This window comes from Rhinatrema bivittatum, chromosome 13 (genome assembly GCF_901001135.1).
Source record: "Rhinatrema bivittatum chromosome 13, aRhiBiv1.1, whole genome shotgun sequence".
NCBI classification, from domain to species: Eukaryota; Metazoa; Chordata; class Amphibia; order Gymnophiona; family Rhinatrematidae; genus Rhinatrema; species Rhinatrema bivittatum.
This window is the reverse complement of record NC_042627.1, coordinates 68,446,137-68,468,028: the sequence shown is the minus strand read 5'-3', so window position 1 is coordinate 68,468,028 and position 21,892 is coordinate 68,446,137. Positions and strand designations below refer to the sequence as shown.

The 21,892-nt window shown below is 42.2% G+C and overlaps 1 protein-coding gene across 2 annotated transcripts in view; it reads left to right on the top strand.

Moving 5' to 3' along the window:
- Positions 1-1,121: 1,121 nt before the first annotated feature.
- ACAN (aggrecan) overlaps positions 1,122-21,892 on the top strand; it is an 87,400-nt gene continuing 66,629 nt past the window's right edge. The window contains exon 1 of one of the 2 annotated variants that reach the window (XM_029575076.1): positions 1,122-1,551. The gene's annotated coding sequence lies outside the window, so the exon portion shown is untranslated. The remainder of the gene's footprint in view (positions 1,552-21,892) is intronic. The other variant, XM_029575077.1, reaches the window with a different exon arrangement.

Below are 21,892 nucleotides of genomic sequence, written 5' to 3'. Positions count from 1 at the left end.
ACCAGGAAGGTCTCGATAACCTGCAGGAGGACTGGGCAAACTGGTGAACTAATTGGTAAAACTGTTTAATTTCATTCATGTGCGCATGTTTTTAAAATTGTCCAACTTACACGAGTGAGTCTTCGCATGTAAAATATATGCGTGCATATTTTTTAAATAGGTAGGAAATGTACATTGATATGTGTGGCTTGAAAATGAAATGAAAACTAAACATTTCATTTGGTTTTTGTGTTATTTTCAAAATGAAACGAAACAGGAAAGTTTGTTGAAAATTTCCATTTCGTTTCAAAGGGAAGTGCATCCCTAGTATTATATCACATTGCCAAATACTGCAATATGTGTATAGATGGCACTATATTTTTCCCTGAACAGTCATAGAAATTTGTGAATGATGCCACGATAACAGCAAATCAGCATCTAGCAGGACACAGCTGCAGGATGAAACGGTCTCCAGAAGGAGGCTTAGTCAGAGGTGCTGGTGTCCTCCTGGTCACAGAATATGTTCCACTTTCTATCTCTCTTTCCGTCCACATACTGCACAGGATTTTCTTTACCATAGGAACTGATTTAGCAATTGTTTCTCTTTAGACCTCTTTCTGATGCCTCATTGTGCACTAAACCACAAGCCTCTCTTGTTTGACCTCCTAGGCTCTTTTCCATTTCCCAGATTCAATCCACAAAGCAAATCTGCACTTGGGTTTTCTAAGCAGCTCCAGTCCTGGTTTATAACCTAAAAAAACAAGACAACTATAATCTCCTCTGAATACATATGTAAATTCCCATTCAGATTGTATTCATAGTGACCTCACTGCAGGCACTTTGACTTGATTCCTTTAATTACTTTCATCTTATTTTAATTTGCATTAAAAAAAAAAAAAAATTTCCTCTCCCACCCCCTTCATTTTGATTAATCCTAACTTCCCACCACTTCTGGTACATAGCAGGTTTTATCCATCTCCCTCTTCTTTAATTTCTTTTTTTTCTTTTGGCAGTGCAGGTGATCTCTCAGCAGGAGGCAGGGTTTCAGTTCAAAAGCAGCATCCTTACCCCCACCATCCCCCCATCCCCATCCCCATGTGTCTGTTCCCCCTCCCAGATCCCCGACTACCTTTACAGGGAGGCTGGAGCAGGCTTAGTCATCTGAAAGCAATCCAGGAGGGTTTGAAGGACGCTGCCAGGAGGAGTCTGGAGTCAGGGGGGGCAGCTAAACTTGGTCTGATTCGGACACAAGCGTCCTCTTTCTTTTACGTTCACGTAGACTTCACTTCAGCCCTGCTGCTGCTGCTGCTGCCTTCAAGGGACCCGACGCACGACCGCGCAGGGAATTGTGCTTTCTGTTGGACAGGGGGGGTGGGAGGCACGGAAAAAAAAATACAACCGTATAAAGGAAGGCAGAGAAAACAACTGGAAGCTGTGAAGAAGTGAATATACAAAGCTGTGGCAAGAGAATTCTTTTTTTTTCTCTTTTTTGTAATTAAAAGACGACAACCCAAACTTATCACCAGGTGTATGGGACATAGATTATTGAAACACTGCACTGAACTGTTAAAGGTAATGGCATTTTCTTTTTACAAGTCCTGTATTGTTGCTTTTTTTTTTTTTATATACTATCATTCCTTCAACTCTTCCCCCCTAAAGAAGGAGGTAGAGATTGCAAGCTACACTTTCTCTACCTGCCATAAGAGGCCCGTTTACTGGAAGTGCTGCCATCCCTGGGTGAGGGTCAGGCTGACATCCGTGCACTGTCCCCATTGATAAGCGAATGGGACAGAAGGGCGCGCGCGCCTGCCCTGCACCGCTCCCCTGCTGGCTCGCGCGCATTCGGCAGATCCGGGCGTTCGCACTTTCCAGCCCAGATGTACTAAACCTCCCCCCAGCTAACCCCCGAGGGCAAGTGGGGAAGTTGCCCCCTCTCCTCTCTCTCTCTTGCCATGAAATTGTATGGGGAGCATTTCAGATCTAAAATTCCCTCCTGTCCTCTGGAGATTGTTCTGGAATTCGGGGGCAATTTGCTGAATAACTGAATGCCCCGAAAGAACAGTTTATTCTGCACAGTAAGGCTTTCGTTTTCAACTTCAGTAAATGCTTAAAAATGTTTTTTTCTTTTTAATTTACTGAGCTGAATCTTTTTGCACTTGACAATGTTTCAGTGAATTAGAAAGTTAGCCAACTTACTGGTCTTTGGTATTATTGGGGTTTTTGGGGGGTTTTTGTGCTTTCAATTAGTTTGCTATCAGCAGTTTCCCAAATCAGAGAAGGGTTGCTGGTACTTTCCACTAACTAGAAACAGTTAGTTTGAAGGCACAGTGCGCAGGTGGCTCAGCCTGTCTTATGTTACTGTTCTTACTTGCTTGACTTCTGTTCAGTAAACCATGTCATTAAAAACCATAATAAAATAAGGTTTTTCGCTAGGGAGTGGGAACTTGAAACCCTCATTTGAGAGGGAAAGGAAGTTTGTGGGGGTGGTTTTCCAAATTGTTATGACTATTCAAGAAACCAGAGATAATAAAACATAGCGTTCTAGGCCCTCTCTCAGATGCACTACATCTTTGGATTATTCTTACTTCGGTCCAATAAAAAGGGATCCTAAAACTACAAAGGATTCCCTTTTAGAGTAAAAAAAAATAATCTGTGCAAGAGTGAAATGTATTTATTTATGTGAAGCTCTTCTATTCTGCCCACAGAACACTGTTAGTCTAAGCGGAAATTAATGATAGTGGCTGGTTTGCTGGCTGGCAGGAAACGTTTCTGCCGCAGGAGGCGCCTTTTCCCTTGGATTTCCAAGTTAACTTGTCAGAAGGGCCATGAAAAGTAACAGCTGGGCATTTTGTGCATTCCATGGTTTGATTCCGAGAGGTCTTCTCAGGGCTGGATCTTGCTAGGCATTTCACCGTAGGGGTAACTGTGGATTGGGGCAACAGCCTTTGTTTATATCGGGCCCAGTGCAGAGGTTTCATATGGACCTGGATCACGGACGGGCTGAAAAGATCCAGATCAGACTCTTTATTTTCAGTCTTGTAGACCCTCCAGCATATATGTCACATGCACATCCAGGTGAAAGGTCTGAATGGGTGCTGTAGGGGGTTTGTTTTATTTTATTCCTAAAATAAAGCAAATCAGTGACCAGATCCTACTGTAATCCTCTCAGCTCTCCTCAGGTGAATGATGCTAGCCCTGAAAAGGCAGCCAACATCTTCCTCACATTTCCTTCCACTGTACATATCCATGACATCGCCTTCTTTCATCACTACAGCCAGGACACATCACAAATTGTTCCCAAGTAAATCACCAGATTGAAATCGGATCGATTAGTAAGGTTATGGGATCGCTTTTATTCCCTTTGCGATGGCACAGGGGCAATATCAGAGCTTGGCACAGATTCTCCGCCAGAATGCTTGACAGATCTAGAGAAACGCGGATGTCAGCATGAGAACCTGCAGAGACCTCCGTGTCTCTAACAGCATCAGATCTCCATGTGTGCCACTTGTAATGCTGATTAATGTTCCCTGCAAGCAGGAAAGAAGGCAACATGGAAAAGTAAACCTTGCCAACAAAATGAGCAAGAGTTATGGAGCCCACCCCGGCTTGCCTTAGAATGAGGGGATTTATTAAAATTTGTATGTAGTCTTACCAAAAAATCGATATGTATCAGTACATTTTATCTTACGGATGATCCACCTAACAAGTGCTGATGGTACAAGATATCTCCTTGGTATTAAAAATAAATCTGCATTTAATTTAAATATGCAAGTAAACTGGTAACGAGAAAGAACGAGAAAGCTCAAAATCTAATCTTGATTGATTCATGGATCGGTTGTCTCTGCTCTGGGTCTGATCCCGATGACTCCTTTACATTTTGTCCCAGCATATTTCCTTTTTATGTATTTTGCAGTTTAAAAGAAGTCTCCTCTTAAATCTACTCCAGTTTTTTTTCCAATGGTTTTATTTGATAAAGATTTTTTTTCCCATTGGCACAGAATGCAGAAAAGTTCTGTTTGAACAAGGCCTGATGTCTCCATGGAACAGCAAAAAAAAATTACCTATTCACAATGAAATGAAATTTCAGTTATTCATGATGTCTATTGATAAAAACATATAACAATTTGCAATCTTTTATTACCCCATGTCCAACGGCAGGCTCCCAGCTCAGAGTGAAGCAGAGAGGAATATTTACTTCGAGGTCACTAGATAATTCTCAAGGACCAATCTTTTCCCTCGATTCATGAAATGTCCTTCTAGATTTTCTTTTTTTAAGCAGCCCATAAGAGAGGAAACATATATTTAATGACGTCGAACGTATCCTGTAGGACTACTGCCTGTTGTCTGACCTATGATCCTTTTAGAGATCATTCTAGCATAGGGGGTTTCTTAGTGACAATGGCTACAAACAGGTCTGGTTTACAGGACAGGCACAATGAATATTCTTCATCTGTGTTTGCAAATGTATGATTTATTTATTATATTTATTTAAAATCATTTCTCTTCCGTCCTACCCCGACAGGGCAGATTACTATTTAAATCACAAAAAAACCCAAAATTTCTGACAAATGTAACAAACAAGCATACATCGTAAAACTAAAATTGACAACCCTGAAATCAATGAGACTAAAACAACAAGTCAACAGATCTAAACACAGGAATAATTTGCATAGCTTTGTGTTCTTGAAAACCAGACCTGTTGGTCACTGCATCTCAAAAAAGATATAGTTGCGATGGAGAAGGTACAGAGAAGGGCAACCAAAATGATAAGGGGAATGGAACAACTTCCCTATGAGAAAAGACTAAAGAGGTTAGGAGTTTTCAGCTTGGAGAAGAGACGGCTGAGGGGGGATATGATAGAGGTGTTTAAAATCATGAGAGGTCTTGAACGAGTAGATGTGACTCGGTTATTTACACTTTCGAATAATAGAAGGACTAGGGGGCACTCCATGAAGTTAGCAAGTAGCACATTTAAAACTAATCGGAGAAAATTATTTTTCACTCAACGCACAATAAAGCTCTGGAATTTGTTGCCAGAGGATGTGGTTAGTGCAGTTAGTATAGCTGTGTTTAAAAAAGGTTTGGATAAGTTCTTGGAGGAGAAGTCCATTAACGGCTATTAATGAAATTTACTTAGGGAATAGCCACTGCTATTAATTGCATCAGTAGCATGGGATCTTCTTAGTGTTTGGGTAATTGCCAGGTTCTTGTGTCCTGGTTTGGCCTCTGTTGGAAACAGGATGCTGGACTTGATGGACCCTTGGTCTGACCCAGCATGGCAATTTCTTATGTTCTTATGCTGCAAATCCTCAAGGAGCAGAGTTGGGAACCCCTGTACTTCAGTGAATTGTGGTTTCCTTCAAAGCAACGAGAGGTCCTTGCAGAAATCTACTACACGTACATACATACATGCGCATGCACATACACACACAATGTGCTATTTTGTGAGTTAATGAACTATATGTTATATAAATGCCATAAGTGCTGCCTCAAACCTGCAAACAGCTTTATTTATATACCATTAGTAAAAGACCGTCCACGGATGGGAAAATACTGCGAAGTGTAGGAAAGGTGCAATTGAGATGTGTGGTAATAGAGAGCCGAGCCCTTGGGGCAGAATTTTCAAGATTCTGCGGCAAGAGAAGGCAAATTCTGTGGCAGATTAAAAAAAAAATCAGCAGCAATATGTGGCAAACTTACATAGTTTTGAATTTATTTGCAATTCTTATAAAGGTTTGGGTTTGTACTTTCTATAAATACAGTTGGACATTTCTGTGTCCAGTAAATGTTATTTGGTTCTTTATTAGAGGACAAGGGATCGAAGTGGTTGGGGCAGGGAGGGGTCTGGGAATGGGAAGGGAGGAGAGTGGAGAGAAGGGAGAGGAGATGAAATCTTAGGCAGGAGGGCGGAGAGGTAACCGACAGGGGAGGATGGGGGATGAGAGGAGAGGAAGGAGGGGATGGAAGAGGGATCAGGAGTCGGGGGAATGGGAAGAGAGAAATGGGGATGGGGTGGAAGAGGAGAGAAGCTCAGGATGACAAAGAGAGGGAGGACTATGGATGTGGGAGGATAAGGAGGGAGGGCTGGGATGAGGAAGGAAGGAAGCCATGGCCCCTCGCTCTCTTATCCCCCCCTTCCAGAGCCCATGTGATCCCTTCACTCTCCCGCTTTCATTTCCTCCTCCAGTCATTCCCCCCCTCAGCTACCCTGGTTCCTTCGTGAACCCTTCACTCACCCAGGTTTACTCCCTCCTCCCAAACTCCTCACACACCCTGCTTCACTAACCCCCCATTCATTCCCTCCCTCCCTCCCTCCACCCCATGAACCCCTCCCTTTCCCCGGTTCATTCTCCCCACATCTCCTCCTCTTTTTCCGATTCATTCACTTCCTGCTCCTGCCCCAATCACTGGCCAGTTCATTCTCTTCCCTCCCCCCTCCCCACTGGCTCCTATCGGCCAAACAGGAGGAGGAGGAGAGCGGTTTGCATCGTGCTTTGAAGGTTCAGGGTGCACCAGAAGGAAGGACGTGCCAGAGGCGCTGCAAGGCCACCATCCGATAGGAGCCGGTGAATAAGCGAGTCCCGGGGCTGGGCAGGGGAGACTCGGCTATCAGATGGCAAATCATATCTGGGAACCTTTGATTTCAGGCGACCCTGAGATTTTCATGGATTAGCGGGGGTGGGGTGGGGGCGTTGTCAGAGTATCTGCACATAAAGTTTCTCGCCCACACACTAACACACTCGCATTTTAACTCTCACGCACGTACATGCTCATTCTCACACACACACACACACCCTCACATGCACACTCACTCCTCTCCCTCTTCTACATATGCACACACTTTCACTATCCCTCTCTCCCTCACACACACACTCACTCACTCCTCTCCCTCTTCTACACATGGACACACACTTTCACTTCTATCCCTCTCTCTCTCTCACACACATTCCCTCACATGCACACTCATTCACTCCTCTCCCTCTTCTACATATGCACACACTTTCACTATCCCTCTCTCCCTCACACACACACTCACTCCTCTCCCTCTTCTACACACGGACACACACTTTCACTTCTATCCCTCTCTCTCACACACACACATCCCCTCACATGCACACTCACTCACTCCTCTCCCTCTTCTACACATGCACTCTCACATTTTCACTTCTATCCTTCTCTCACCCACACACACTCAATCATTCTCATCCCCCACCAGCAACAGCAGCTTCCTCCCCTCCACCCGCCAATTGCGGCCTCCTCCTACCTCCCCTCCCCCCCCCAAATCCAACTGATTGCAGCCTCTTCCTTCCTCCCTCCCTCCCCTAGTAGCAGATTTCTCTCCCCTGCAGGGCAATAGCCTTCTCTGTTGGGCCCGTGCAGCAACTAATTACCTCCTCTTACGCCACTGAGAGCTGATGCTACCGGATTCCTTATCTGCCACGCGGGACCAACGCGCCTCCTCCTTCTTGCCCGCCCGGGCCAGTTAACTTGTGATTTCTTCCTCCGGGGCCTGCTTGTAGCTTCTGCAACAGGTCCAGACATTTTTTTTTTTTTTTAATGTTGGCTGGAGACGTGACAAATCCTCCGTCTCTTTTCCATAGAGGAAAGTTACCCCATACCTGCATTGTAGGTATGCAAATAGAGCACCGCCTCCTGAGGGAGGGGACAGAGCAGTATTTGCATACCAGTGAGGCAGGGCAACGAGATAAGATAGAGATATTTTCCTCTGTCTGTCTGTATTTTAGACACAACGCAGTAATGTTACTTAATATATTTCTTGAGTTACAGAAACTGTGTATTGACCTTCTAGGAGGCACGTTTACCATTCATTACATAACTGAAGTGCCAGAAAGAAGGAATATAAACAAAAAAAATCAAATAAAAATTCACTTTCCCCAGTCAAATGGAATACAGTAAAAAGGATGTATACAGAGAGTTCCATCAGGTCAAAAGGATGTATGCACAGGGATTCATGATGTATTGAAGATATATACATATGCCAAATTTATTTTTTTTTAGATAATAGAAATGCCCAGTGTAATATCATTCACTTAAAACTAGCAGCCGTGTTTAGAGAGTGAAGTGAAAGAGGGACACTTGCAGATAGATGTACTAATTATCGAATCAGCATTTTTTTATCTGAGCAATAAAAGGCTAGTTTTATGCAGGTAAATAGCCTTTTGAATACTGCCCAGGAGTTTGTGCTTGCAAAAGCACACGCGAAGCCAGACTTTTACACACACTACAAGGAGGACAAAACATATGCACGAACTTTTGATTTTCAAACGCATGCGCATAAATGCACACACCTGTACATATAGAGGCATGTGTGCCGGCACTGGGTACACGCACACCCACAAATCAGATTCTGAAAGCAGATCTATGTACATTTACGATCGCGTGCACATTTGCGCCCATTTAAAAAAGTTACCGTCCCTTACTATAAAGGTGGATAAGGCCCATCTAGTCTGCTCAGTTTGCTTCCTGTTCATCTTTGGGTTTCCCTTCACTCTATTGCATCTAGGGATCTTCTGTGTCTTCTTAACTGTTGTTGTCCATCGCCTCCATTGGGAGGCTGCTTTATTTCACCCTATAACTGAAGAAATATTTTGATGCCAACCGGCAGCTCAGATTGGCCCATTTATCTGCAATGGGAAGGGGGATTTTGGGCAAGGAAGATTTCTTGCCTGCTAAGCAGCACTCCCATCCAGCAACCTTTGACCTTTGGCAGGAAGTTTAGAGCACTTCATTATATTTATCAAGTGCATCTTGTTCAGGCTTGTGAGTTGGATGACCATCATTAATCAACAGGTTTTGCAGCGCTGGCAGGCAATTTCAGTATCCATGCATTTTGTTTATTCCAGATATGAACAGCATTTTGTTTAAAAATGCAGTAAAGGGGTAGTTTACAAAAGGGGACGTCTTCAGGTAAAGTAGTTCTTTACCTCTAGATTGGCCCTTTAGAAAACTGCATGACCGATACATGCATCTAATTCTGTATATGCACACTATAGGCACTCATTCTTTTTCACTCAACGCACAATAAAGCTCTGGAATTTGTTGCCAGAGGATGTGGTTAGTGCAGTTAGTGTAGCTGGGTTCAAAAAAGGTTTGGATAAGTTCTTGAAGGAGAAGTCCATTAACGGCTATTAATCAGTTTTACTTAGGGAATAGCCACTGCTATTCATTGCATCAGTAGCATGGGATCTTCTAGGTGTTTGGGTAATTGCCAGGTTCTTGTGGCCTGGTTTTGGCCTCTGTTGGAAACAGGATGCTGGGCTTGATGGACCCTTGGTCTGACCCAGCATGGCAATTTCTTATGTTCTTATGCATTTACACTCATCGGGAGGAGGCGTTCCTGGGGGTGGAGTCTGGGCAGGGCTGGGATGTACGCACATGATCGTGGATTTCAAAAAGCATGCACGTAAATTCTCTTGGCACAACTACGTGCACCAACTACACAGGTGTAATTGAATGCATATAAGGATAAATTTCCAAAGTGGATTTCTGCGCATAAATGCCAGCTAATTTATACGCCAAGTTACAAAATTACTCCCAAGAGGGTCATTTTATCATAACCCGCATAACTTCTGCATTGGCAGAGGGCATAAAATACACCAATTTTCAAAGTAAACCTATGCCCATAAACTTCTTTCAAAATTATCCCTTAATTCTCTACGTTTCTATGTGAAGGTCCAAACGGACCGTCATACAAGGCAAGCTGGCAAAAATCAACGCTGAGTCCAAACATTCTGATTTTGATACAAACAGTGACTTGAATATTGACACAGCCCTTTTGGTGGCACGCCAATGTATCGTGGCAGAATGGATCAGTGAAAAATCTCCCTCGGCGGATGTCCACTCTCATGCAATAGAAAGATATGATATGTGCCATCTCACACGAAAAGCATCAGAAGATTACGTACTTACTTGGCAATGTTTCTTTGATACGTTGCCAAATAACAAAAGAACCAGACTGAAAGATGTAGGTTACTCCCCAATTTGGAATTTATCAAAACATATTAGAAATGGGACAGCGCCTAACTGTGGGCATAGGGGGCAGGGAGGAATGGTCGTGTGGATGTTTGCGAGTAGGTGGGGGAAGGTTTATTTCATTTAATTTTATTTGTGTGGGGGCGAGAGGGTTCGTACAATATATAAGGTGGGAGAAAATCAACCTAATTATTATTTTGTTCTTCTCATACGTTTTGGAAGTCAGTTGATTTGGTTGTTCTACTGTTGGTTATGTAGTCCTCGCCTTTATCTCAATAGAAATGATTTTGGGAAAAAAAAAAGTGACTTGAAAACAATCCAAAACAGCATTTAAGATGTGCTGCTGCTTATTCAGTCCTCCTTAAAATAAAATACAGTATTATTCATTATCTGTGCTGTGAAGGCCATATTTGGCCAGAAACGTTTATCCTGGGTCCTTTAGGACTGTTTCCATGCTGGCCACACTAGCCAGATAACTCTGCAGATCGAAGTTATGCAGCTAAATCAGCTGAACAGTGGTGCCTAGCTTTGGAATGCCGCCAGAGCACCGCTGACCCGGCCAGAGTTGGGCTCCAGCTAGATAACAAGTAATCTGGCTATCTCCGGTCCAGTCAAGAGTAGCCGGATTTTCAAATCCAGGTGTACGTCTGGCCGAGTGCCAGATTTAACCGGAAAAATGCGCTGAATATGCACTCACGCGTCTGTACAGACACAGAAATGTATCTATTTAAAATACGTGTATTCCCAAACCCCAACTTTATAAATCACATTGGTGTCTAGGAGCTCATAAGTGTTCAGTGTGCTGCCCTCTATCCCATTTTCCTTTTGCTCTGTTTGAACAAAGTGCCTTTACCACCGCAAAACGATGCCAGCTTGCTGCTCGCCTCCTCCCTTCCTTTCCCATTTGCTCTGTGCCAAACAAGCCGTCCTCTGTACTGCTCACAGCCAACTTCTCATCTGCAACAAAAGCCGTGTTCACGGCAGCTCTGGGACCACATGGAGTGTGCCAGAACTCTGCTGCTGCTGCTGAGGGCTGCTGGAACAGCCAGGAAAGTGCACGGCCTATTCAAGACGTGAGGGAGGGCGTCGGTGAAAGAGAGAGAGAGAGAGAGACAGAAAATTGAGAGAAAACTGTTAATAGAACTCAGAAAAAATAAATTACTCAGCCCAGTGGAACAACGGAAACTTTACAAGTTTACTTTCAAAATCTCAGTACCTACTTTTGAGAAGTAGAACAGCCAGTCAGTGTGCGCAGAGTGCCTGTACGTGTTTCTCTCGCTGAATGGTCTTATGGTACTACCTAAAGAAGCTTTTTGTTGCCCTCCTGAATGGATGGATTTTATGCTTGATTGTCACGGTGAGCATCATCGTTTTGAGATTCCATCCACGTTGTGTATTCTTTTCTCTTTTCTTTTTTTCTAGTTGGATTCAAACATTGCAGGATATGAAAGTTTTATAAGGAAAAAGCATTTTTTCAATGTCGTTGTAGCAGATTGACACCATGCCTTTTAAAATTTTTAACTTTTTTCTTGCATAGCTCCTTAAACAGAAGATTTATTCCAAAAGAATAAAAGAAAAAAGGGAAGTTGGATATAGTTAACTTGTTGTGACAGGGTATATATCCAGGGATCATGCAACATCTTAACAATAGGGCTTAGCTATCTCGGTCCACCTTAAGGCAGGGAATTCTGGGGATATAATGTAGGTTGAGAAGAGAGCAAAAGGAGGGCCTAGGACTCCAACAATATGAGTAGGAAGGGAAAGGCAGCCCCTGAGAATAGCTGACCTGTTTATGTTTGATATGTAATATAGGAGAAAATATTTCCTTATATAGCTGGCTTCAATTTGTGTTATGTGAACTGTGAATGCTGATGGTTTTGTGGCACTGTAAAATAAAGCACTTAAAAAGAAAAAAACCTTGACTGCTCAACTCTGTGCCACATATGGTGTGAGAAGTGGGATTTTCTGCACTAAGCAAGACACAGCCAGAAATCCACACCTCAGAACATAAAGAAAGTTTTTTTGGAATACAGTGTGCAATTCTGGTTGCCGCATCTCAAAAAAAGATATAGTTGCACTGGAGAAAGTGCAGAGAAGGGTGACCAAAATGATAAGTGGAATGGAAAGGCTGCCCTATGAGGTAAGGCTAAGGAACTTAGGGCTGTTCAGTTTGGAGAAGAGACGACTGAGTGGGGATATGATAGAGGTCTACAAAATCATGAAAGAACTAGAAAAAGTTAATGTAAATCTGTTATTTACTCTCTCAGATAATAGAAGGACTAGGGAGCACTCCATGAAGTTAGCAATTAGCTCATTTAAAACAAATCGAAGAAAATTATTTTCCACTCAGCGCATAGTTATACTCTGGAATTAATTGCCAGAGGTTGTGGTTACAGGTTAGTGTAACTGGTTCAACAAAGGTTTGGATAAGGTCCTAGAGGAAAAATGCATAAACTGCTATTGATAAGGAATAGTAACTTGAGATTTATTTAATGTTTGAGTACTTGCCAGGTTCTTGTGACTTGGATTGGCCACTGTTGGAAACAGGATACTGGGCTTGATGGACCCTTGGTCTGACCCAGTATGCAATTTTTATGTTTGTTCTTATGTTCTATTGGCTCTAAAAGGTTGCACAGAGAAGTAACTGGTAAACTATATATAGAAGCATAGAGCAGTGCAAGCCAGAAAAGAGGAAAAAAAAAGTTTCCCTTCTGGACCAAAGAAGTATATGGGAAAATACACACACAGGAGAAATCTGTGGGAAGTTTTTCTTGGGGCCTTGTTACAGAGATAGCCTAGGAGTTCATAACAGGCCAAGGGGACTAGCTCCATCTGAAGCAGTTAGGAGAAAAGTGTATGAGTTAGAGTTGGACAGGCAGGAGTTTATTTTGTCTGAGATATTATTATTTATTATTTTGATGAATCACATTTCTTACACATGTATATCAATGTGATGTACACAATCAAAACAAACATGCCATACATTACAATTAATAGTGAATAAAACAAATTAAAAATTCAGAATTTTAAAACTAAAAGGTGTCTTCTTCAACAGTCTTGTAAGAGCTCCACTTTCTCTGGTAATTGGGGATAAACCTTCTGTAATACCCCGAGAGGCCTAGGAATTCTCTCACTTTCACTTTTGTTTGCAGGACTGGCACCTGGGTGATGGCCTCATTCCTCTGGGTCAGTGGATGGACCTTGCATTCTGCAGGGTGTAGCCAAGATACTGGATTTATGGACCTCCCAGCAAGGAAAGAGGAGTTTTATTTTTTCTTTCCCTCTTCCATGGTGGAGAAATAAAATGGAAAATATAGAGAATGGAGCGGGTGATTCAGGCCCTTGCTGAAAGATAAATACCATTATGCAGGCCTAGGGGGCTGAACAACAGCTTCTCCTGGAGAATTTGAGCACCCTACAAGTAACCTTGGTTGCCCTGCATGAAGGTGCAGCTAGGCAATATATGTTATTTATAGATGCTTTTCAAGCTAATGCCACGTGGCATACCATGATTGCCATGATGGAGCAAAATATTTTTATATCAATTTAGCTTCCCCTTTTTTTCGCTGATTGTTCCTTGGGTTGGCTTAGCTCTTTTGTTTATTCTATACCATGATTGCTCCCATAATACCAAAGTTAGGACTGAGAGAATATCCAGAAGCTTTTCTAGTGAACTTTAAGCGAACCATCCAACTTGCTGGGTGGCCCAAGGCTGACTGGGTCATATATCTGGGAAATCTGTTGACCTGTCCCAGCCAAGCGGTGTATCAGTCTGCAAACCTGGATGGGCGGGCTAGTATCCAGATGTCAAGGCAGTTATACTCAAAAGGGATGGTTGTACCCTGGAAACATATTTACTGTGGTGCCAAAAAGAGACCCTCCACTTTGGAGAAAGCCCAGGAATCTTTTCTATAATCTCAAGGACCATGAGTGGAAATAGTTACAGCCTAATGGGAAGCTGGGCCAAGAAGTGGCTAATTTGGTCTTGCTTGAATAATTTACAGAGAGCTTACATCTGTCCATGCGGCGATGGGTGTGCCAACAAACTAAGCTCACCTTGGAATTGGCCTTAGAGTTGGCTGATGCCTATCTCAAAACAGGGTATCCTGGGATACAACTGAGAACAGAGGGATACTCTGTCGAAATGCCTGATCCTGATAAGGAGAATAAGGGGACCCAGCAACTGTCCTCAGGGCAGCAAGACCCCACCTTGACATTGAGAGGACAACCAGCAAGCTCCTTACTCTTTAACTTGTGGCTTGTGAGGTCATTTCGACAAAGACTGTTGGTACTTAGGAGGTGAGGCCATGGATGTTGCCCTGGTATTTCAGCCTAACCAAGAGACTGTAAAACATGTTAAGAAGAGAGAAAATTTAAAGAAGTGACAACTCTGAAAAAGAGAAAAGAAAGGGGTCAGGGAACTACCTCTTTATCTGGTGGTGATGGTCCAGATCATTTTTCCTTTTGTGCCCTCTGTGCGGGGAATGGACATGGAGAAGAATGTTGCCCTGTGATAAGGAAAGTGTTGGAGAAATCCACGAGGAAAGCAATGAGGTTAAAGTGAAAGAAGCCCTGCGGGAATGCTCCTGTTGTAAGACTACAGCCCATACAGATGAGGAATGCCTATGGCTGGAAGATCTAGAATAGGAACATTGCCTAGGAGAACACAGCAAGAGAGACTGCAATGAACCAAGGGAAGTGAGGGATGAATCCTTGAATGAAAAGTGAATAAGCATGTTGGCACAGACAATTCCCATCTCAAGAATGAAAAGTGGGAATGGGAGTGGGCTCGCATCTTTGCAAAGCTGCAGCCTGGTGGGTGGTGCACATCTGGGATTGGTAGACTTCATCGTCCTAGTCAAGTTGAATTGAAGTCCTCAACCAAGCTTTGATAGATTTGGGGTGTGGCAAGATACTGGTGAGAAAGGAGCTAAGTAGAAGAATAGGGGTTAGCCAGAAGAGAAAGGCAACCCTTGCATGTGTACAGGGAGATCAAGAACAGTACCCCATTGGACAGACAGTACTGACAACAACTGCAGGACAGGCCTCGTTGGAGGTCAGAATATCTCCTTAACTCCCATATCCAGTGGTAGTAGGATAGGACTACCCACAATTTCAGGTACTTTGGGACCATTTCAGGACCACCCAAACAGAACAGATTATAAATGATACCTCAAACAAAATAAGATGTTGGACAATGAAAAAAACAAAGAAAGGAAGAGCACCAACCTAGTCCAAGGAAAGAGCCTCACTTGGTTAGGAATAGCATGTCAGTAGAAGTTAAGTCAACCTCTAGACCCACAGGTGGGGGGAAAGGGCTTTCTTACCTCAGGGAGGTAGTCCTGGCACTGGCAAGCTGAGGGGAGGGTATGCAATAGGGTATATACCCAGGGACCACAGAACACCTTAAGAACAGGGCTTAGCTATCTGGACCCTGTCCACCTTAAGACAGGGAATTTTGGGTATAGGCTGCCTCCTCTAGCCCGGGGATATAATATAGTTGAGACGAGCAAAAGGGAGGACCCAAAATAGAAAGGCAGCCCCCCTTGAGAATAGCTGACCTGTTCATGTTTCCAACGAGGGCCCTGACTTTTATGGTCTGAGAAACTGATAAGCATGGGGTAACCTACACAGCACAGCAGATATTACCATAAGCTTACTGGGCAGACTGGTTGGACCATTTGGGCCTTTTCTGCCATCATTTGATATGTTTCTATATATTTGATATGTAGTATAGGAGAAGATAGCTCCTTACAAAGCCAACCTGAATTTGTTTTGTGTTTCACTGTAAAATAAAGCACTTAAAAGAGAAAACAGTTTTGTCCGCTCATCTCAGTGCGACATTTGTATCTTCAAAGCAAGCTCTCCTCCCTGTATACTGTGAAGCATTCAGAGAGGGAAATTTTCAGACAGCCTGCACACAGCTTTGCACCCCCAGATTTTAGCCAGAAGTTTCACAGTGGTTTTGTGCACAGAAGTCCTCAATATGCACGCTAACATATGCACGTGAAGTTTCGTCTCTCAAACAGGTGGGCATAGCTTTCAAAAACCATAAGAATGGACGTAAATCCATTCTCTGCCCCCCAACTCCATCCCCATGGAACGTCTCTTGCCAGTTTGTGTAAAGATTGGTGCATAATCTAGCTTCGCTCGTACTTTCACACAAACTGGCCCCCTCCCCGATTGATTTTCAAAAAGTGATCTATGCATACAAACTGGGTTTTATGCATGTAAATCCTTTGGAAAATCAATCCCTGCAAATACACAGAATACCACTCAGGCTTTGACGTTCGTTATACTGTTTCCGTGCATTTCTTATGTTCTTAGCCTTCATAAACATGGCCATATTTCTTGCCAGTTGTTTACAGAATTTGTATCAAAACTCTTTGCATTGTTTCCTGTATTCTCTTACCTGGTTTTCCAAATTGTTAATTCCTTATATTCCATTACCTGCTCTACGTTCATCACATTCCTTCATCATCTGTTATTCTTATGGAATCTTCTTTTAGCTTCCAAGCTCTCTTGCTATGGAATGCCCTCCCATTAGATATGTGCTCTATATCATACTATCTGATGTTGAGAAATGCTGTGAAATCCTGAGTTTTTAATAAGGCATTTTATAATATTTAATTTGAGACCTTTAGGATAGCCTCATAAGAACATGCCATACTGGGTCATACCAAGGGTCCATCAAGCCCAGCATCCTGTTTCCAACAGAGGCCAAAACCAGGCCATAAGAACCTGGCAAGTACCCAAAAACTAAGTCTATTCCATGTTACCGTTGCTAGTAATAGCAGTGACTATTTTCTAAGTCAACTTAATTAATAGCAGGTAATGGACTTCTCCTCCAAGAACTTATCCAATCCTTTTTTAACCGCAGCTATACTAACTGAACTAACCACGTCCTCTGGTAACAAATTCCAGAGTTTAATTGTGTGTTGAGTGAAGAAGAACTTTCTCCGATTAGTTTTAAATGTGCCACATGCTAACTTCATGGAGTGCCCCCCAGTCCTTCTATTATCCGAATGTGTATATAACCGATTCATATCTACCCGTTCTAGACCTCTCATGATCTTAAAGACCTCTATCATATCCCCCCTCAGCCGTCTCTTCTCCAAGCTGAACAGCCCTAACCTCTTCAGCCTTTCCTCATAGGGGAGCTGCTCCATCCCCTTTATCACTTTGGTCGCCCTTCTCTGTACCTTCTCCATCGCAATTATATCTTTTTTGAGATGCAGACCAGAAGTGTACACAGTATTCAAGGTGGGGTCATAATTATTATGCAAACAAGGCACTGAAGGTCCTTTATGATAATTTTTATTTTGTCTTGTAAACAAGGCTCCTGAATGAGCATAGAACTATGATTGGTAATTTTGTGTTTTTATGTTAATTTTTTTGGGGGAATTTTTTTATGCTTATGTTTTTTTATTATATTTTAGTATGTTTTATTTTTATGGCAAATTCTGATTGTGTATTTATTGTACTGCTGCTTGGGTAACGTTTAATCAAGCGAGATATTAAGCTTTAATAAATGAAATGAAATGAGACGGTTCCTGCTTTAAATAAAGTTTATTTCCTTTCATTTGTGAACAAGCAGACACAAGCCGAGGCCTTAGATCTCATGGCTTTCTTAAGACTTCAGATTTAGAGATCATTGAAAGAGCTACTTTATTGGTTTTCTTTTTTTTTTTTTTCCAGAGTCTGATCTTAATTTCATTACAAAAAGTTTAAAAAAAAAATCTTAATGATCTTTTCATGGGTTCCTTTATTCGGATCTTTCCAGATGTCTCTGGAGTTACCTAGTAGAGAAGGCAGGATTTTTTTTAGCTCTCTGTCAGGAGGTCCTGGCATTAGGAGCTAATTTTATATTAGGATATCCTTGCAAATGCTTTATCAAACTGAGTAATGATAACTTTATATTTTTTGCTCCTGAACAACTGTAAGCATTTGTAAATTCTAGGAAAGCCACTGATAGCTTCTAGTCCCCTAGTATTGTCAGAAAATTAGAAAGATTATGGTTTGGATCGCAGATTTGTATCATTGTTAATGCAGTTTCCTGAGAACATTTTCCTTGGCTTTCTCCTTTTTTTCTGCCTCCTTTATTACCTCTTTGTTTGTGGTCTAATTAAGATTGTCTGCTTTCCTTGGTGGTACTGAATTTCATTAATGTGCATGGTTATTGTTCTCATGTTTCTGAGCAAAGTGCAATCTTTGTAAAATAATTAAAATGTATAAATAACTAATAATAATAATAATAAAATGGCATTCACACACTGCATGAGCTAATCAGTTACGAGTGATATAACTTGTGATTTTCTACCAGACGTGGCTGCTCCCAGGAGTAGCTTTAAAACCGAGCACTTTGCATTTTGACATCATTGTTATGTTTCTTAAAATTAACATTCCAATCAATTTTGGGTTGCACACCACTTGGTAAGTTTATCTATGGCTTTATCCTAATTTAATCACTCCGTTCCATAGCCCTTTTCTACCCCTCCATACCACAAAAACGTGGGCGGGCGCTGACAAACCGCTGGATCGATTTATTGTGCTTATTCCATTTATTGCATTTTGAGTATAAGCCATGTATAACAAGTGGGCCAAAGGTATGTGACAGAGGCAGTGCTGTAAATAGCCTGGGCTGGTCCTCCGCACGCACCAGGCCAATCATAAATGCAACTACCTGGTTGCCATCGTCACTGTGCAGATAGCCACAATACCCATTCAGTTCAGTATTCCAATCGATGCATCACCTTCACCTTCAGTGACCGTATGTGAAACTTAAGTTCCCTTGATTCACCGAGATTTGCCCTTCTCCCCATTCTTCCATGCTGCATGGCAAGACGCTCCCTCTTGAAAAGATAATAGACCCGTGGCCACCTTTAGCCATTGAAATGCCTAGATGGGATCTGGTCCCCTAAGGCTTTTATTGAGAAGCTTGTGGCCTATTTTGTAAATCAAGTAGGTGCCTCCCTAACAAAGACACAGAAATCATGGTCTTCTGTCTGTCGCTCATATTCCATAATTATTTTACTTGGTCGTTAGGGTTTCTCTACAGTTCTGGCCCACACATGCTTATTTATTTTGAACTACTGTGCTGAAAATCCAGGGTCTCCTATGCTATGCCATTAGTGGAAGAACAAGACATTATTGGTAAACCAATGGAGAAAATTGTCTTCCAGACACTGCCCATTACTTTACCACGCCTCCTGTTTCAAGAGCTGACAATGGATGTGGAAGGGAATTAGACTGGAATATTACCGTTGCATTTTTATCTTGGGTTTTGTGTCTTGTGCTTGATGAGTCAGGTGATGTGGAGAAAGAGAGAGAGAAAGCAAGCCAGAGAGATCCTGAGACATGCAAGGACTGTGAGATAATGTGGCAGACAGAGGAAGCGTAACTCATTAATACCAGGGAGTGCCCATGCTTCTCAGCATATCACATGGCGGCTCCCAGCACACCGCTCGCAGCTCTCCCAGGAGTGCAAGGTTAAGCAAAACTGGTCTGTGCTTATGACAGGGAGGGCCTTGAGGAGAAAGTCTGACCTTGCACCCATTAGACTAGCTGTAACAGTAAAGTGATGAAAAAACAGAGACATTGTGAGAAACACACTAAGCTGTTTTTGAGCAGACATACACTGTATTTATCTCAAATTGGGAACAATTCCAAGCTGAGTGTTTCTGCAAATCTGTGCATTGTTGCTTTTTATTAACACCAGGCGTTATCAAGATGATTCGTTTTGTAAAACTGCAAATCAAGCTACAGGTTGATGAATATCCCATTTGATTTTCACATACTCCTAGTTTAAGGTTCTGTTCCTTAGAAGTTTTCTACTATTCTAGATGCTAATTGCAGTCATTTAATAAGGTTTTAGCATGGGGGGGGGGGGGGGGTTCAGTATGTGATCACTTTGCCATACTCTGCCCAGGAAACGTCCATTCTGGGGTCTTAAACCTCATCTCCAGTGAACTTTGCTCATCATTTCTGACACACAAAAACCAAAAGGGCAGGGCATGATACTCGTGAAGAAGGGAGTATGGAAAAGTCACCAGACTGAAAATCTATAAAGCACGATTGACTCCCTGGGCTCCACGGGGGCTATTAGCAGACAGCTCGTGAAGTACACAAGGCATTTTTAAATGCACACCCTTTACACTTATTGTCAGATCTGAGCACTGAAGACACTTCTGCACTTTATACCAGCTATTTTGTGGGGGCTGCTGGGAAGTGCAAAAGAGTGTGTGAACTTGTTCAAAGTCACATCCGTGCACTATCTCCCCCCCCCCCCCCCCCCCCCATACACACACCCACCTAAAAATGCCTCCAGGAGCACCTCCGTGCGATCCGGCTACAAAATACACGTGCCAAGAAGGCCTGCGCATATGGTCAGCCAGTCCAGGTCCTGCCCGTCCCACAAATAACTGGAGACCCGGTGGGAGAGAAGATGCACTGGATCATGGGTAACAGAAAGCTCGCATTTCCATGGACACAAAGTTAGGGGAACCGTTTAATACCATCTGCCTGTTTGTCTTAATGAGGGTAATTTTCAAAAGCATTTCCATGGGTAAAACAGGTGAAAAAAAAAGACCTCAACCATCGATAATTATGGCAATGTTATTTATGCAGCACCCAAACAATAAACTCTATTTAGCACAAGGGTCTCCAGAGAGTTGCGACAGTGTTAAATAGTGGCCTGAATCGTGGCCTGGTGGTTGGTTATCCCCAGTTGTTCTTCCTCTGCAATTTTGAATGCCTGACATGAACCCCCCCGTAAGCAACCAGGGATATGGAAGGAAGGCTAAAAGACTGATATAGGGAAACCAAATTACAGGAACTTTAGTAGTTTTTATTTATTTATTTATTTATAACTTTTTTTATACCGAGGTTCAGATAACAGAGTTACTAATCACTTCGGTTTACATTCAAACATCGAACAAAACAATGACATAAGATACGTCTTACAATGAACAGGGAGGAAAACAGCTTGGATACAAATAACTTGGTAGAACAAGGTGTAAAAGTAGGAGAAACTGGACTTGTGGGGCCTAGAACCACTGGAGTGGGGAAGGCCTCAGTTTTATCAGCCTCATTGGCTTAATCAAAATTATCATTGGTAAAAACAAACAAACCCAAAAACCCCCAAACCTTTCAGTGCCAGATTTATTACAATGAGGAACTGGCAAAAATGGAAAATAAAAAGAAAGGAAGGAATTTTACAGTATCCTTGAGTTTACTGAATAAGAAACAGAGAACCACAGAACATGACAGCAGATAAAGGCTGCAAGGCCAAGCTGCCAATGTTCTCTTCCTGTTGCAAGATCACATGACAGACCCCGCCTGATCTCTGGCTTTATCCGGGTTTCTCTGTGACAAATAGCGAAAAATGTTTTGCTTTCTGCCATTTTTTTCATTTCATGGGGGGGGGGTTATTATTCATTTCATTTGATGTTTATTTCAGTTTGTTTTGTTTCTTTGAAATGAAATAAATACCAAAGTGAAAAAAGTACTACTTTTAAGAATCTGCAACTGGACAATTATCTGTGAGCTCAAAAATTCACTTTATTTCATATATATATTAGGCATTGCTTATATTTATAGCTACGTTAAATAGTTATACTTCTTATATAAAATATTATATTTCTTTATTTATTACCAGTTAAAATATTATCACTTTATTCAGCACTATGTTAAATTGTCAACCAGTTATACTGTTCCATATGTTATACGGTTCCATGTAAAGCTCCGCTATCTGTTGAGCAGTTCTTCGTTTTATGTAAACCGGAGTGATTTGTAGTCCCTACTAGAACTTCGGTATATAAAAATTAAAAATAAATAAATAAATAAATAAATAAATAAATAAATGGAGAAATTACAAAGGGGCTGGGTTCCCCCCCCTCTCAGCACCAACGAAATAAAAACT